This window comes from Phyllobates terribilis, unplaced genomic scaffold (assembly GCF_046119375.1).
Source record: "Phyllobates terribilis strain yellow unplaced genomic scaffold, ASM4611937v1 Scaffold_7__3_contigs__length_470593459, whole genome shotgun sequence".
In the NCBI taxonomy this organism is placed as follows: domain Eukaryota; kingdom Metazoa; phylum Chordata; class Amphibia; order Anura; family Dendrobatidae; genus Phyllobates; species Phyllobates terribilis.
Genome location: NW_027362767.1, coordinates 36,591,476 through 36,608,240, shown reverse-complemented (window position 1 = coordinate 36,608,240; position 16,765 = coordinate 36,591,476).

Sequence of the window (16,765 nt, the reverse complement as noted above, 5' to 3'; positions counted from 1 at the left end):
GCTCTAGTAGTCAGTATCTAGAGCGAGGGTGGGGTGATGCAGAGCAGGCAGAGATCATGCCTCAAGCAGGGGACAGCGTTTCTTGGCCAGTTGGCAGTCTGCAGCACATGGTTGATTTCATGCTGCAGTGCCTGAGAAACGACCGCCGCATCGCCCACATTCTGAACACGGCTGATTATTGGGTGTCCACCCTCCTAGATCCTCGCTACCGGGACAACTTACAAAGCCTCATAACACCGTTGAACCGGGAGCGTAAAATGCAGGAGTACCAAGACCCACTGGTGCATTCCATCATGTTCTACATTCCAACCGAGAGCAGTGCTGCTAGTGCTTTACAAAGCAGCTCAGTGCGTCGAGGCAGTGGAGTAAGCTCTGCACAAAGAGGGAGCAGAAGCAGCGCCTCATCACAAGGCAAGACCAGTATGGCCGAAATTTGGCAAAGTTTTGTGTCCCCACCGCCACAAATGTCTACACCATCACAGACGGCTCCAGTCAGCAGGAGGCAACGTTTCCGTCAGATGGTGACAGACTACATGTCTTGCCCTCTTAGTGTACTCCCAGACGGCTCTTCTCCCTTCAAGTTTTGGGTCTGTAAGCTGCATACATGGCCAGAGCTTAGTCAGTATGCATTGGAGGTGCTAGCTTGCCCTGCTGCTAGTGTATTATCGGAACGCGTCTTTAGTGCCGCAGGTGGTATACTAACAGACCGTCGCATGCGACTATCCTCCGATAACGTTGACCGGCTTACTTTTCTCAAAATGAACAAGGCCTGGATCTCTCATGAATTTGCCAGTCCTCTTCCAGAATAAATAATTGGTTGGCAACAGTATCCAGGTCTCCTGTTGTGTTCATGTTTCTACCACCTGAACTGTAATCCCTGAGCTCCAACACCGCCAGTTGGCGCTCGGAAGTGCCGTCTGCACATTCAACACTTGCTGCCGTGTTATTGGGGTTCAGTGACGTCAGCTGTTCCCCTGCTGTGCGGACGGCAATTTCTCCTGCTCTGTCCACATTCTCACTACTACAGATTTTAAAGTTGCTCCAATTACACCTCTGGCTCCTCTGTTTTCAGTATTATCCCTGAGCTCCAACACCGCCAGTTGGCGCTCAGATGTGCCGTCTGCACAGTCAACACTTGCTGCCGTGTTATTGGGGTTCAGTAACGTCAGCTGTTCCCCTGCTGTGCGGACGGCAATTTCTCCTGCTCTGTCCACATTCTCACTACTACAGATTTTAAAGTTGCTCCAATTACACCTCTGGCTCCTCTGTTTTCAGTATTATCCCTGAGCTCCAACACCGCCAGTTGGCGCTCAGATGTGCCGTCTGCACAGTCAACACTTGCTGCCGTGTTATTGGGGTTCAGTAACGTCAGCTGTTCCCCTGCTGTGCGGACGGCAATTTCTCCTGCTCTGTCCACATTCTCACTACTCCAGATTTTAAAGTTGCTCCAATTACACCTCTGGCTCCTCTGTTTTCAGTATTATCCCTGAGCTCCAACACCGCCAGTTGGCGCTCGGAAGTGCCGTCTGCACAGTCAACACTTGCTGCCGTGTTATTGGGGTTCAGTAACATCAGCTGTTCCCCAGCTGTGTATCCGGCAAATTCTCCTGCTTTGTCCACATTCACACTACTACAGATTTTAAAGTTGCTCCAATTACGCCTCTGGCTCCACTCTGTTTTTAGTATTTACCCTGGGTTCCAGCACCGCCAGCTGTTTCCCAGCAGTGTCTTTGGCACGAGTACTCCCTCCTGCCCAGCCTGGTTCCAGCACGCCAGCTGTTTCCAGGTAGTGTCAACGTCACTTTGCCTCCAATGCGTTGTCCTGTCGTGTTGCGGTCGGGTTAGCCGACTCTATGGTGCCTGCAGTTTAGGTGACTCCTATGTGGGCTACGGGATCTGGCAATGAAGGCTGGTTCCATAGTGCCAATAGGACAAGCACCCCCTGTAGGACTGAGGGTTTTGGTAACTGCGGCCGGCTCGTGGCCTTGAAACTTTTTTTTACATGGGTACCTTCTGCTACCCATCCGGGTTCCAGTACCCTCAGCTGGTCCTCGGTAGTTCCTCAGCCTTCTTGTACCTTCTGCTACATTTCCAAGTTCAAGCTTTTTGAAATGGCTCTTGGTAATCACTCTGGATCTCCCCGACGAGGACCCTGAAGACGAGGACCCTGAAGACCAACCCGAAGAAGACGAGGACCCCGAAGATGACGACCCTGAAGACGAGGACCCTGAAGACCACCCCGAAGATGAGGACCCTGAAGACCACCCCGAAGAAGACGAGGAGCCCGAAGACGAGGACCCCGAAGACGACCCTGAAGACGAGGACCCCGAAGACGACGACCCTGAAGACCACCCCGAAGAAGACCAAGAAGATGACCCTGAAGAAGTTGACCAAGAGCACAAAGAAGAGAAGACAACCACAAAGATACAGAAGAACAAGAGACAGAAAACCAAGAAGCAGAAGTACAAGAAGCTGCAGAACAAAAAGCGGAAGAACATTAAGCATAAGACTAAAAATCAGAGCAAAAGATAATATCTAAATTATAAGCAGAAGATGACTAAGCAGTGTATGGGGGTGAGTCCGTTCCTCCTCGTGGTGCCCATGGAAAAGACCTGCTGCTGCAGGCCAAACTGAACGCGCACAAATCCTGTTGTAAATCTTTTGTGACGGGCAGAACGAAAGGTGTAATGTTCAAACTTTTATAGATAGCAACTACAGGAATGCCTGTCACAAATAAGAATATGATGAAGAAGAAGACTATGAAGAAGATGAAGAAGTAGAATATGAAGAAGAATAATAGTTGAATAAGAAGGATATGAAGAATGTAAAAAAAAGAATAATACGAAGAAGGTGAAGAAGAAGAAGATGAAGAAGGTGAAGAAGAAGTTGATGAAAAAGATGCTGATGCTGAGGATGATGAAGGAGAAAGTATGGGAGAAGTAAAAAAGAAGGTGAAGAGCATGGAAGTAGTGAAACATAAATATCTGACAAAATATAAAAATACTTAACATAGTCAATATTTCCGGAACTCAGAACGTCTTAAAAAAAAATATTAATTCCTGCTATTCCATTTGATTGGGCTAAACCTCTATGCCTTTATTGTCTCCCCCACCTCCCCCAATACATTCTACATTATTGTTAGTTGTTTTCCTTCATGTAGAATTAACCTACAAGGAAAGAAAGGGTTTATTTTTATTCCGATATTTGTGTCCCATTGACTTGCATTGGGTTCCGGTATCGGAATCAGCGATATCCAATACTTTTTGAGTATCGGTCCGATCCAATCCGATCAGATATTTCCCGGTATCGGAAGGTATCGCTCAACACTAGTTGTGGATTTATCCTTTTAACGAGCTAAAAACAGACGCGTTTCGTGGACGTCCCGTCCACTTCATCAAGTGAATACCTTAAGAGATGTTAACAGCAGAGAACATATATACACATGGAAAGTGAAAAAAACTGGCGCCAAAGTACGAGCAACCGTTTACATTTAAAAATTAAACCTTTACATATTCCGTAAAAAAGCATGTGTATTCGCGTCACAAAAAGATATATTAACAATTATAAAAAAGTAATGAGAATTGTATAAAATTAAAATGTCTTCCACACGAGTCCCATGATGTTAAAATAGTAGTAAAAATTGTATATATGATGATTCGAACCCGCTATTTATTGGTGCCGCATACCATACAAAGACAACATCCATGGTCAGTACCTCTAAACCGTGGAAGTATCTGATAGCTGGTAGATATTTTTTAGCTGCCTTTTAAGAAGGATACAATTATATGATGGTTCTTACAGGGAAGACATGATTGTAAAAAAAAAATTTACATTTTTAGTGAAACACTGACAAGTATCATCTGTACGAACGGAGGAGCGCGGAATTACCGACACCTTTCATCTTTCCTTTACATTGCGAACCACCAAGGTTTGGTGTCTCCAGCAGCCCTCTCTTACGCTTAGTATATGAGCTGTGCATGACACAACCCCACAAGGTAAGCATATTTTCACTTATATAATATTGTTTGCCTGAGTAACAGCACTATTGCGCCCCCATTCTCATCCTTTTATAGAAACTTTTTATTGGAATTGCGGTAGTATCTATCTAAAACAAAAAAAAAAGACAAGGCAGCACCCTGTGGGCGCGAGGACAAAATGCAAGAATATATGAATATATCAATTTTGTATAGCATTACTGCTATATACACTGCTCACAAATATAAAGGGAACACTGAAATAACCCCTCCTAGATCTGAAGGAATGAAATATTCTCATTGAATACTTTGTTCTGTATAAAGGTGAATGTGCTGACAACAAAATCACACAAAAACCATCAATAGAAATCATATTTATTAACCAATGGAGGCCTGGATTTGGAGTCACCCCCAAAATTAAAGTGGAAAAACACACTACAGGCTGATCCAACTTTGATGTAATGTCCTTAAAACAAGTCAAAATGAGGCTGAGTATTTTGTGTGGCCTCCACGTGCCTGTATGACCTCCCTACAACGCCTGGGCATGCTCCTGATGAGGCTGAGTATTGTGTGTGGCCTCCACGTGCCTGTATGACCTCCCTACAACGCCTGGGCATGCTCCTGATGAGGCTCAGTATTGTGTGTGGCCTCCACGTGCCTGTATGACCTCCCTACAACGCCTGGGCATGCTCCTGATGAGGCTCAGTATTGTGTGTGGCCTCCACGAGCCTGTATGACCTCCCTACAACGCCTGGGCATGCTCCTGATGAGGCTCAGTATTGTATGTGGCCTCCACGTGCCTGTATGACCTCCCTACAACGCCTGGGCATGCTCCTGATGAGGCTCAGTATTGTGTGTGGCCTCCACGAGCCTGTATGACCTCCCTACAACGCCTGGGCATGCTCCTGATGAGGCTGAGTATTGTGTGTGGCCTCCACGTGCCTGTATGACCTCCCTACAACGCCTGGGCATGCTCCTGATGAGGCTGAGTATTGTGTGTGGCCTCCATGTGCCTGTATGACCTCCCTACAACGCCTGGGCATGCTCCTGATGAGGCTGAGTATTGTGTGTGGCCTCCACGTGCCTGTATGACCTCCCTACAACGCCTGGGCATGCTCCTGATGAGGCTGAGTATTGTGTGTGGCCTCCACGTGCCTGTATGACCTCCCTACAACGCCTGGGCATGCTCCTGATGAGGCTCAGTATTGTGTGTGGCCTCCACGAGCCTGTATGACCTCCCTACAACGCCTGGGCATGCTCCTGATGAGGCTGAGTATTGTGTGTGGCCTCCACGAGCCTGTATGACCTCCCTACAACGCCTGGGCATGCTCCTGATGAGGCTCAGTATTGTGTGTGGCCTCCACGTGCCTGTATGACCTCCCTACAATGCCTGGGCATGCTCCTGATGAGGCTGAGTATTGTGTGTGGCCTCCACGTGCCTGTATGACCTCCCTACAACGCCTGGGCATGCTCCTGATGAGGCTCAGTATTGTGTGTGGCCTCCACGTGCCTGTATGACCTCCCTACAACGCCTGATGAGGTTGCGGATGGTCTCCTGTGGGATTTCCTCCCAGACCGGAACTAAATCATCCGCCAACTCCTGGACAGTCTGTGGTGTAACGTGATGTTGGTGCATGGAGCGAGACATGATGTCCCAGATGTGCTCAATCGGATTCAGGTCTGGGAAACGGGCAGGCCAGTCTATAGCTTCAATGCCTTCATCTTACAGGAACTGCTGACACACTCCAGCCACATGAGGTCTGGAATTGTCCTGCATTAGGAGGAACCCAGGGCCAACCGCACCAGCATATGGTCTCACAAGGGGTCTGAGGATCTCATCTCGGTACCTAATGGCAGTCAGGCTACCTCTGGCGAGCACATGGAGGGCTGTGCGGCCCTACAAAGAAATGCCACCCCACACCATTACTGACCCACTGCCAAACCGGTCATGCTGAAGGATGTTACAGGCAGCAGATCGCTCTCCACGGCGTCTCCAGACTCTGTCACGTCTGTCACATGTGCTCAGTGTGAACCTGCTTTCATCTGTGAAGAGCACAGGGCACCAGTGGCGACTTTGCAAATCCTGGTGTTCTGTGGCAAATGCCAAGTGTCCTGCACGGTGTGGGGCTGTGAGCACAACCCCCATCTGTGGATGTCGGGCCCTCATACCACCCTCATGGAGTCGGTTTCTAACCGTTTGTGCAGACACATGCACATTTGTGGCCTGCTGGACGTCATTTTGCAGGGCTCTGGCAGTGCTCCTCCTGTTCCTACTTGCACAAAGGCGGAGGTAGCGGTCCTGCTGCTGGGTTGTTGCCTTCCTACGACCCCCTCCACGTCTCCTGGTGTACTGGCCTGTCTCCTGGTAGCGCCTCCAGCCTCTGGACGCTGACAGACACAGCAAACCTTCTTGCCACAGCTCGCATTGATGTGCCATCCTGGATGAGCTGCACTACCTGAGCAACTTCTGTGGGTTGTAGAGTCCGTCTCATGCTACCACGAGTGTGAAAGCACAACCAACATTCAAAAGTGACCAAAACATCAGCCCAGAAAGCATTGGTACTGAGATGTGGTCTGTGGTCCCCACCTGCAGAACCACTCCTTTATTGAGGGTGTCTTGATAATTGTCAATAATTTCCATCTATTGTCTATTCCATTTGCACAACAGCATGTGAAATTGATTGTCAATCAGTGTTGCTTCCTAAGTGGACAGTTTGATTTCACAGAAGTTTGATTTACTTGGAGTTATATTCTGTTGTTTAAGTGTTCCCTTTATTTTTTTGAGCACTGTAGAATATTCTTACGAAATTGATTCACAAATTGGTCAATTTGTGAATGTATCTATCATACTTAATAATTTGCCTTTTTTTCTTCGTTTCTAACTTGATGAAATTGTTGCTGCTTGCAGCCACCACTAGGGGGCGCTATAGTAAACAGTATGTGATAAACTCCGGAGCTCTCCACTTTTCATTCCTTTATTCACACAAAAATGAATTAGTAACTTGCATTACTTTCTTAATAAAGTGACTAAACTTTATTACAACTTGAAAACCCCTTTGAGCAATCTCCTCTACTAAATTAATTTACAGAAAATCTAATTAATAATGCAGGTCATTACACGGCACGACTGATTGCTCTTCTCGACTTCTATAACCAGCATTTTGCCAATCCAGCTAGAGCAGAGTCATTTCCCACCTCCTGAATACATTGCAGCAAACACAACATTGGCAGGAATTGGCTTTCCTTTTATCTTATTTTACCCTGTTAAAGGGAATGTCTCAGTAAGTTTAATTCCCCCCCCCATAACAGCACATATGGGCATGCATGTCTTTGAAAGTTAAATCCCTCAACTCCTTTTATATTTTCTATCTGTTGCTGCATTCTTGAGAAATCAGTGTTTTCATTAATATATAAATGAGGGCGTCACAGAGCACTTACCAAGCTTCTGCCTCTCGAGGTAGCTTCCTCACCTTGCTCCAACCTCTTTAGCTAGATTGACATCAGGTACCAAGGCAAGAAAATCAGACAGTGAGCTATCAATCAAGCTAAAGAGACTTGTGCTAGGTGGGGAAACAATCTCGTTAGGCAGAAGATCGGGAAGTGCTTTGTCATTTTTCAGAGCACTTAATGCCTCATTTGCATATAACTTTAAATATGGATTTCACGGGAATGCAGCAACAGATGGAAGATATAAAAGGTGTCAATAGATATAGTTTCCAAAGACGTGCATTCCCATATGTTTGCTTTGGTGGGGTCCATCTTAGTGACAGATTCCTTTTGAAAAGATTTTTTTTTCAGATTACTTTAAAGCAGCATTATTCAGTAAGATTTCTGTTTCCATGTGCTAGTAATTCCGGACACATTTCTCACCTGCATTACCTCTTTCTTGCTGACGCTCTTCGCCCGTCCCCTGTGAATAGTTTGCTGCTTCCCGATATTGTCTTTTTATTGTCTCTCGCAGTAACTCCAAATTATTTGCAAGCCCCAGCGCTCGATTTCTCCTGCAGTTTTGTTTGTGCTTTGCGGATTTAAAGGTTGAGCTTAATACACTGTCTCATCCCCATATGAGCACTTAAAGCGATAGCACTGAATTCTGTAAACTTTTAGTAAACTATGAAATTCATGCACTTGGAGGAGATGCTCAATTCCCATTATTTATCTGTACAGCGGGTTAGGAATACTAAAATGGCTTTGGGAACGAAGGAAAACAGAGGCGTCGCATCCCACATTAGACTAAAAATATTTGAAGAAAAAGAAAAAACAAAAATGATTTCTCGATACACTGCTGGGGGATGTTACTACTATAAGAGTCGATATGTGTCCACCTAGTGGTTCTGATGTGAATTGCAGCCTGTCCTGAAGAATTGAAGCTCTTAATGAAATTTTTGGTAAGGGTGCACCCTAGAGACAAGGAAATTGCTTTTAGGCAATCACATTTTCTTCAAATTTCACTAACTATTTGAATTTGTCAGAATTCAAATTTTTCACTATTGGATTCATGAAAATTCAGCAAAATGGAGACTGGACTTTAGTCATTTTGCTGAATTCACAAAGGCTGGGAACGGTTTGAAAAAAAAAATAATACTCACTCGGCCCTTACATGTCTTTTTTTTTCTGGTCACTGATATAGTCCTTTACTGGTGTCAAACAATATTCGGCAACTTTGGAGTCTCATGTGCCAACAAGCCCACAACGCACACCATGTGGCACCATAATGTTGCGGCAGAGGCAGTGTAGGAGATGCCCCAGATTAATAAGATTTTTTTAAGGGATTCCCTTGTGCTAATTGTTTTCGGGTCACTGATATAGTCCTTTACTGGTGTCAAACAACATCCAACAACTTTGGAGTCTCCTTTGCCAAATAGCTCACAAAGCACACCATGTGGCACTATAATGTTGCAGTAGAGGCAATGCAGGAGATACCCAAGATTAATAAGACTTTTTAAGGGATTCCCCTGTACTATTTTTTTCTGGAACCCCCTATAAGTTATAACTTTTGTGGGAAACAGGTTGCAATATTGCAGCGCCACCACAGGGGAAATGAAGCATTACACAGCTCAAATTTAAACCAAATATTTTCCATTTATTATGTCTCTATATTTTTTGCTACTTATTTTGCTAATTGTCTCCTTTTTATCACTACTGGCTATGGTCAGTGACAACAACTGCTCCTTTATCCCCCATACTTTACACTGCAGCTCTTTGAGTTTACATTGGCAGCTGTACATAAGCACAAATTAAATACGAGAGATTATTTAAATTACAGGAAAAATGTCAAAAAACACAAGTAATTAAACTAATTTTAGATATTTACCCAAAATGTTTTAGATGAATAAATGGGAGGAGCTTCTGTAATGTGGGAGGAGTCTAGATATATCATTTTATTTTAATATTTCTATATATTTTTTTAATATTCTCAGCCAATTCAATGTCTCTTGCTAAAATGTAGACATTGGTCAGAATTAATCAAATTTCTTCAGACAATGGTTCCAGACTGATTTATTCCAGACGAGAACATTCTGCAAATTCATTAAATCCTCTGTACAGTACAATCATCTGCATATTCAGAGAGAATACACAGCTTCTTCATTTCTTTTTCAACCAGTTCTTTCCATTATTTATATAGATCACGCACTTCTTTACTGTTACTTTACGCATTGTATTTTGACCAATTCTTGCAAACATGAGCGAAGTACTAATAAGCTCATAGAGAGCACAGCATGGGAAAGGAAAGAAATGAAAGGGTTAATGGCAGACGGCCCATTATTGTCTTTTAAAGTGATTTTTTAAGAGTTTTCTGCTACTGAAGCATAAATAAATGCAGTACCCGCACCCACAGCAGCTTCAGTTTTTCTACCATGGAAAGGATTCTTTACTGTAATAGCTGTGAAGCTGTAGAAGAATCCAGCATATCTATTGTTTCATACAGAAATAGAAAACAGCTTCATGTAAAGTTTTTTGCAGATCCATTTTTCAGATACAAAGCTAATAAAAATAGATTTATCCATTAACTCAAACCCTATAGGAAAATATGGACTTGATGCCCCACATTCCCATAACTTCAAACTGCTCTTGGTGCAAGAACTGTCCTGATTCTAATGTTTTCTAACTTGCCATCTACTCTTTTTAGTGAGCAGTTTTTAGCATTCTGCTAGCACCATAAGAGCCAGAACTTTCTCACACTTCACAGCATGCATAGTACTTGCCAATGTCCGATGGCTTTCCGGTTTTGAACATAAAGCCGACTTCTCTGTGTGCAGTTACAGATGAGAGTCCACACTTATAGAGAAACAAAGCCCAGCCTTCTACCTATAGTGAGACAAAGCCCCACACTGCTTCCTGTACAGAGGCAAAGCCACACCTCCACTTCCTGTATAGAAAGAAAGTCCCACCCCACTTCCTGTTGAGAATGAAAGTCCCACCCCCGCTTCCTGTTGAAAAACAAAGCCCCATGCCCACTTCCTGTAGAACAAAAGCCCCACCCCGCTTCCAGTAGAGAAATAAAGACCCACCTTGCCTCATCTAAAAAAACAAAGCTCCACCAAAGCTTCCTGTAGAGAGACAAAACGCCACTTCCCCTTCCTGTTGAATAAAAGCCTCACCCACACTTCCTCTAGAGAAACAAAGCCACGTCCACTCTTATTGTAGAGAGGCAAAGCCAACCTCCAATTTCTGTAGAGAAACAAAGCCCCATCCTCACTTACTGTGAAATAAAAGCCCCATCCTTGCTTCTTGTAGAAAGGCAAAGCCCGACCCCCACTTCCTGTACAGAAACAAAGCCTCATCCCCAATTCTGGTAGAAAAAAGCCCCATCCTTTATTCCTGTAGAAAGGCCAAGCCCGACCACCGCTTTCTGCAGAGAGACTAAGCTCCACTTTCACTTCCTCTTCCTGTAGAATAAAAGCCCCACCCCCACTTCCTCTAGAGAAACAAAGCCCCATCCACCCTTATTGTAGAGAGGCAAAGCCAACCCCCCTGCCTCAAGCAAAGAGCCTCATGTAGAGAAACAAAGTGTGACATGCAGAAGTACTGCTGTTTCTTCAAAAGCATCCAGCAACTATTACAAATAACACAAGCACAGGAGATAGGAAATGTTGTGCTTCAGAAGCATCCAGCAACTAGAGGGGTTAACACAGTAACAGGAGACAGGGCGTATTTCAGCAGAGCCCCAGGGGGATTGTGGGGAACTTGTTATTGTAGTCTCGCTTGAGCGGAAGAGAAAGGTTGTGTGTTATCTGGATCTGACAGAAGGGAACTGAACAGGATTCAGATAAGAAGAGAAACTAAACACAGGTCAGATAACCTCCCTGAACTAACAGTGCAGAGTATTATTGGGCAGGAAGATAAGTACTGGAAGGAATTGTGTCACAGGGATAATCTCCCTCAAAAAAACCTCCCCCCCTCCATCTCCATGCAGGATAAAGAATGCTGTGTACTATTGTGTCCTTGTGAAGGAAAAGCCTGCTGTTTATATATAGAAGTGTGCTGCTAAGAAATCTAATCTGTGCTGAATTATGCTAAAGGAAGAGATTGACGTTAATGTGTCTGATTTATGAGACTGTACTGTAATGAATATTGTTGCTGTAATATCCCTGAATTGCACTGGCCGTGCTTCAGATTAAATTCCACTGTTAAACTGTTGAAAAAGACTCTTGTCAACTGTGTCTGGTCAGCAACTGAATCTATCGTGTGCCTGAGAGAAGCTGCACCGCATGGTCTATGGTCGCCCTGAGTAACGGTTCCCCCAGGATTCCAAAGAATTCATGAAACCAGTCTCGCCCTATCTGAACCTAGCGGTGTGCATGTAACAAAAACTCCATCAATGCTTCCTGTAGTGAAATAAAGACCCACCTCCACTTCCTGTAGAGAAATAATTCCCCACTTCCTGCACCGAATGCCCCACCCCACTTCCTGTAGAAAAATAAAGCCACACCCCAACATCCTGTAATCCAGCTTAGTGTCTCTGCTGTTGCAGACTAATTACATTTAACAACAGAGGGTAAACAAGTTACAATAAAATAGAGACTTTTAGTGGTTGGCACTTAGAAATGATATTTTTTGCGTAATAGAAATATTATTTATTAGATTAGATACATTTCTGATTGTTTATTCCTTTATCTAGCAAACTAGCTGTATAAACTTACAGGAGCAACTTACGTGAAAATATTCTGTCTGATTGCAGTCACCACTAGGGGGAGCTTTAGAGTTTATTGTATACAAATGAAGAACGGAGATTATTGGGAACTGTGGAAACTTGTCTCCAGCAGGCGCCTCCTAGTGGTGGCACTATTCTCTCTTATTTTTAATATGTAGTTGGTAGAAAAACATGATCGCTGGTTAAGAAAATTATTCCCCAGTAGGAGAATGCAGAGTACAGATTTTGAAAAACGGAGACACATATTCCTCAGGGGGAAAGATTCATTTTCAAACAAAACCTTTTTAGAGAACCAAGTGCAAAGATTCAACTTATATCCAGAAAGACACTTGAAGACACCATGGTTAATTAGCCGCCGATTTGTAATTTATCAGAAATGATTTTTAAATTAAAATTAGTAAGGAGAATAAAACAAATCTCTGCTAATTAAGATATTTATTGGGGACTTGATTTCATGTATTAAATTCAGCATTCCCCAGGAGGGACTAAAATGTAAAACTCTCACATTCATAGTCAGTAAAGGGAATCAAGAAATTCTTATCAAAGTCCTTTAAGACATTTCATTTGCATGGTTATCAATTGTAATGTAACTATTTCTTCCTTAAAACGTATTGGTAGTCATCTGATCGCTTCCATTAAACGTATTAAAATGCAATTTAATAAGATTAGTCATATGTACAGTACAGACCAAAAGTTTGAACACACCTTCTCATTTAAAGATTTTTCTGTATTTTCATGACTATGAAAATTGTACGTTCACACTGTAGGCATCAAACCTATGAATTACCACATGTGGAATTATATACTTAACAAAAAAGTGTGAAACAACTGAAAATATGTCTTATATTCTAGGGTCTTCACAGTAGCCACCTTTTGCTTTGATGACTGCTTTGCACACTCTTGGCATTCTCTTGATGAACTTCAAGAGGTAGTCACCGGAAATGGTCTTCACTTCACAGGTGTGCCCTGTCAGGTTTAATAAGTGGGATTTCTTGCCTTATAAATGGGGTTGGGACCATCAGTTGTGTTGTGCCGAAGTCTGGTGGATACACAGCTGATAGTCCTACTGAATAGACTGTTAGAATTTGTATTATGGCAAGAAAAAAGAAGATAAGTAAAGAAAAACGAGTGGCCATCATTACTTTAAGAAATGAAGGTCAGTCAGTCTGAAAAATTGGGAAAACTTTGAAAGTGTCCCCAAGTGCAGTTGCAAAAACCATCAAGCGCTACAAAGAAACTGGCTCACATGAGGACCGCCTCAGGAAAGGAAGACCAAGAGTCACCTCTGCTTCTGAGGATAAGTTTATCCGAGTCACCAGCCTCAGAAATCGCAGGTTAACAGCAGCTCAGATTAGAGACCAGGTCAATGCCACACAGAGTTCTAGCAGCAGACACATCTCTACAACAACTGTTAAGAGGAGACTTTGTGCAGCAGGCCTTCATGGTAAAATAGCTGCTAGGAAACCACTCCTAAGGACAGGCAACAAGCAGAAGAGACTTGTTTGGGCTAAAGAACACAATGAATGGACATTAGACCAGTGGAAATCTGTGCTTTGGTCTGATGAGTCCAAATTTGAGATCTTTGGTTCCAACCACCGTGTCTTTGTGCGACGCAGAAAAGGTGAACGGATGGACTCTACATGCCTGGTTCCCACCGTGAAGCATGGAGGAGGAGTTGTGATGGTGTGGGGGGGCTTTGCTAGTGACACTGTTGGGGATTTATTCAAAATTGAAGGCATACTGAACCAGCATGGCTACCAAAGCATTTTGCTGCGGCATGCTATTCCATCCGGTTTGCGTTTAGTTGGACCATCATTTATTTTTCAACAGGACAATGACCCCAAACACCTCCAGGCTGTGTAAGGGCTATTTGACCAAGAAGGAGAGTGATGGGGGGCTACGCCAGATGACCTGGCCTCCACAGTCACCAGACCTGAACCCAATCGAGATGGTTTGGGGTGAGCTGGACCGCAGAGTGAAGGCAAAAGGGCCAACAAGTGCTAAGCATCTCTGGGAACTCCTTCAAGAGTGTTGGAAGACCATTTCCGGTGACTACCTCTTGAAGCTCATCAAGAGAATGCCAAGAGTGTGCAAAGCAGTCATCAAAGCAAAAGGTGGCTACTTTGAAGAACCTAGAATATAAGACATATTTTCAGTTGTTTCACACTTTTTTGTTAAGTATATAATTCCACATGTGGTAATTCATAGTTTTGATGCCTTCAGTGTGAATGTACAATTTTCCTAGTCATGAAAATACAGAAAAATCTTTCAATGAGAAGGTGTGTCTAAACTTTTGGTCTGTACTGTATGCACACAGTGAGTGCAGCTCTGGAGTATAATACAGGGTGTAACTCAGGATCAGTAATGTAATGTATGTACACAGTGAATGCACCAGCAGAATAGTGAGTGCAGCTCTGGAGTATAATACAGGATGTAACTCAGGATCAGTACAGGATCAGTAATGTAATGTATGTACACAGTGACTGCACCAGCAGAACAGTGAGTGCAGCTCTGGAGTATAATACAGGATGTAACTCAGGATCAGTACAGGATCAGTAATGTAATGTATGTACACAGTGACTGCACCAGCAGAATAGTGAGTGCAGCTCTGGAGTATAATACAGGATGTAACTCAGGATCAGTACAGGACCAGTAATGTAATGTATGTACACAGCGACTGCACCAGCAGAATAGTGAGTGCAGCTCTGCAGTATAATGCAGGAGGTAACTCAGGATCAGTAATGTAATGTATGTACACAATGACTGCACCAGCAGAATAGTGAGTGCAGCTCTGGAATATAATACAGGATGTAACTCAGGATCAGTACAGGATCAGTAATGTAATGTATGTACACAGTGACTGCACCAGCATAATAGTGAGTGCAGCTCTGGGGTATAATACAGGAGGTAACTCAGGATCAGTAATGTAATGTATGTACATAGTTACTGCACCATCAGAATAGGGAGTGCAGCTCTGGAGTATAATACAGGATGTAACTCATGATAAGTACAGGATTAGTAATGTAATTTATGTACACAGTGAGTGCACAAGCAGAATAGTGTATGCAGCTCTGGGGTATAATACAGGATGTAACTCAGGATCAGTAATGTAATGTATGTACACAGTGACTGCACCAGCAGAATAATGAGTGCTGCTCTGGAGTATAATACAGGATGTAACTCAGGATCAGTAATGTAATGTATGTACAAAGTGACTGCACCAGAAGAATAGTGAGTGCAGCTCTGGAGTATAATACAGAAGGTAACTCAGGATCAGTAATGTAATGTATGTACATAGTAACTGCACCAGCAGAATAGTGAGTGCAGCTCTGGAGTATAATACAGGATGTAACTCATGATCAGTACAGGATTAGTAATGTAATGTATGTACACAGTGACTGCACCAGAATAGTGAGTGCAGCTCTGGAGTGTAATACGGGATGTAACTCAGGATCAGTAATGTAATGTATGTACACAGTGACTGCACCAGCAGAATAGTGAGTGCAGCTCTGGAGTATAATACAGAATGTAACTCAGGATCAGTAATGTAATGTATGTACACAGTGACTGCACCAGCAGAATAGTGAGTTCAGCTCTGGAGTATAATACAGGATGTAACTCAGGATCAGTAATGTAATGTATGTACACAATGACTGCACCAGCAGAATAGTGAGTGCAGCTCTGGACTATAATACAGGATGTAACTCAGGATCAGTACAGGATCAGTAATGTAATGTATGTACACAGTGACTGCACCAGCATAATAGTGAGTGCAGCTCTGGAGTATAATACAGGATGTAACTCAGGATCAGTACAGGATCAGTAATGTAATGTATGTACACAGTGACTGCACCAGCAGAATAGTGAGTGCAGCTCTGGAGTATAATACAGGATGTAACTCAGGATCAGTAATGTAATGTATGTACATAGTGACTGCACCAGCAGAATAGTGAGTGCAGCTCTGGAGTATAATACAGGAGGTAACTCAGGATCAGTAATGTAATGTATGTACACAGTGACTGCCCCAGCAGAATAGTGAGTGCAGATCTGGGGTATAATACAGGAGGTAACTCAGGATCAGTAATGTAATGTATGTACACAGTGACTGCACCAGCACAATAGTGAGTGCATCTCTGGAGTATAATACAGGATGTAACTCGGGATCAGTAATGTAATGTATGTACACAGTGACTGCACCAGCAGAATAGTGAGTGCAGCTCTGGAGTATAATACAGGATGTAACTTAGGATCAGTACAGGATCAGTAATGTAATGTATGTACACAGTGACTGCACCAGCAGAATAGTGAGTGCAGCTCTGGAGTATAATACAGGAGGTAACTTAGGATCAGTAATGTAATGTATGTACACAGTGACTGCACCAGCAGAATAGTGAGTGCAGCTCTGAAGTATAATATAGGATGTAACTCAGGATCAGTACAGGATCAGTAATGTAATGTATGTACACAGTGACTGCACCAGCAGAATAGTAAGTGCAGCTCCGGAGTATAATACAGGATGTAACTCAGGATCAGTAATGTAATGTATGTACACAGTGACTGCACCAGCAGAATAGTGAGTGCAGCTCCGGAGTATAATACAGGATGTAACTCAGGATCAGTAATGTAATGTATGTAC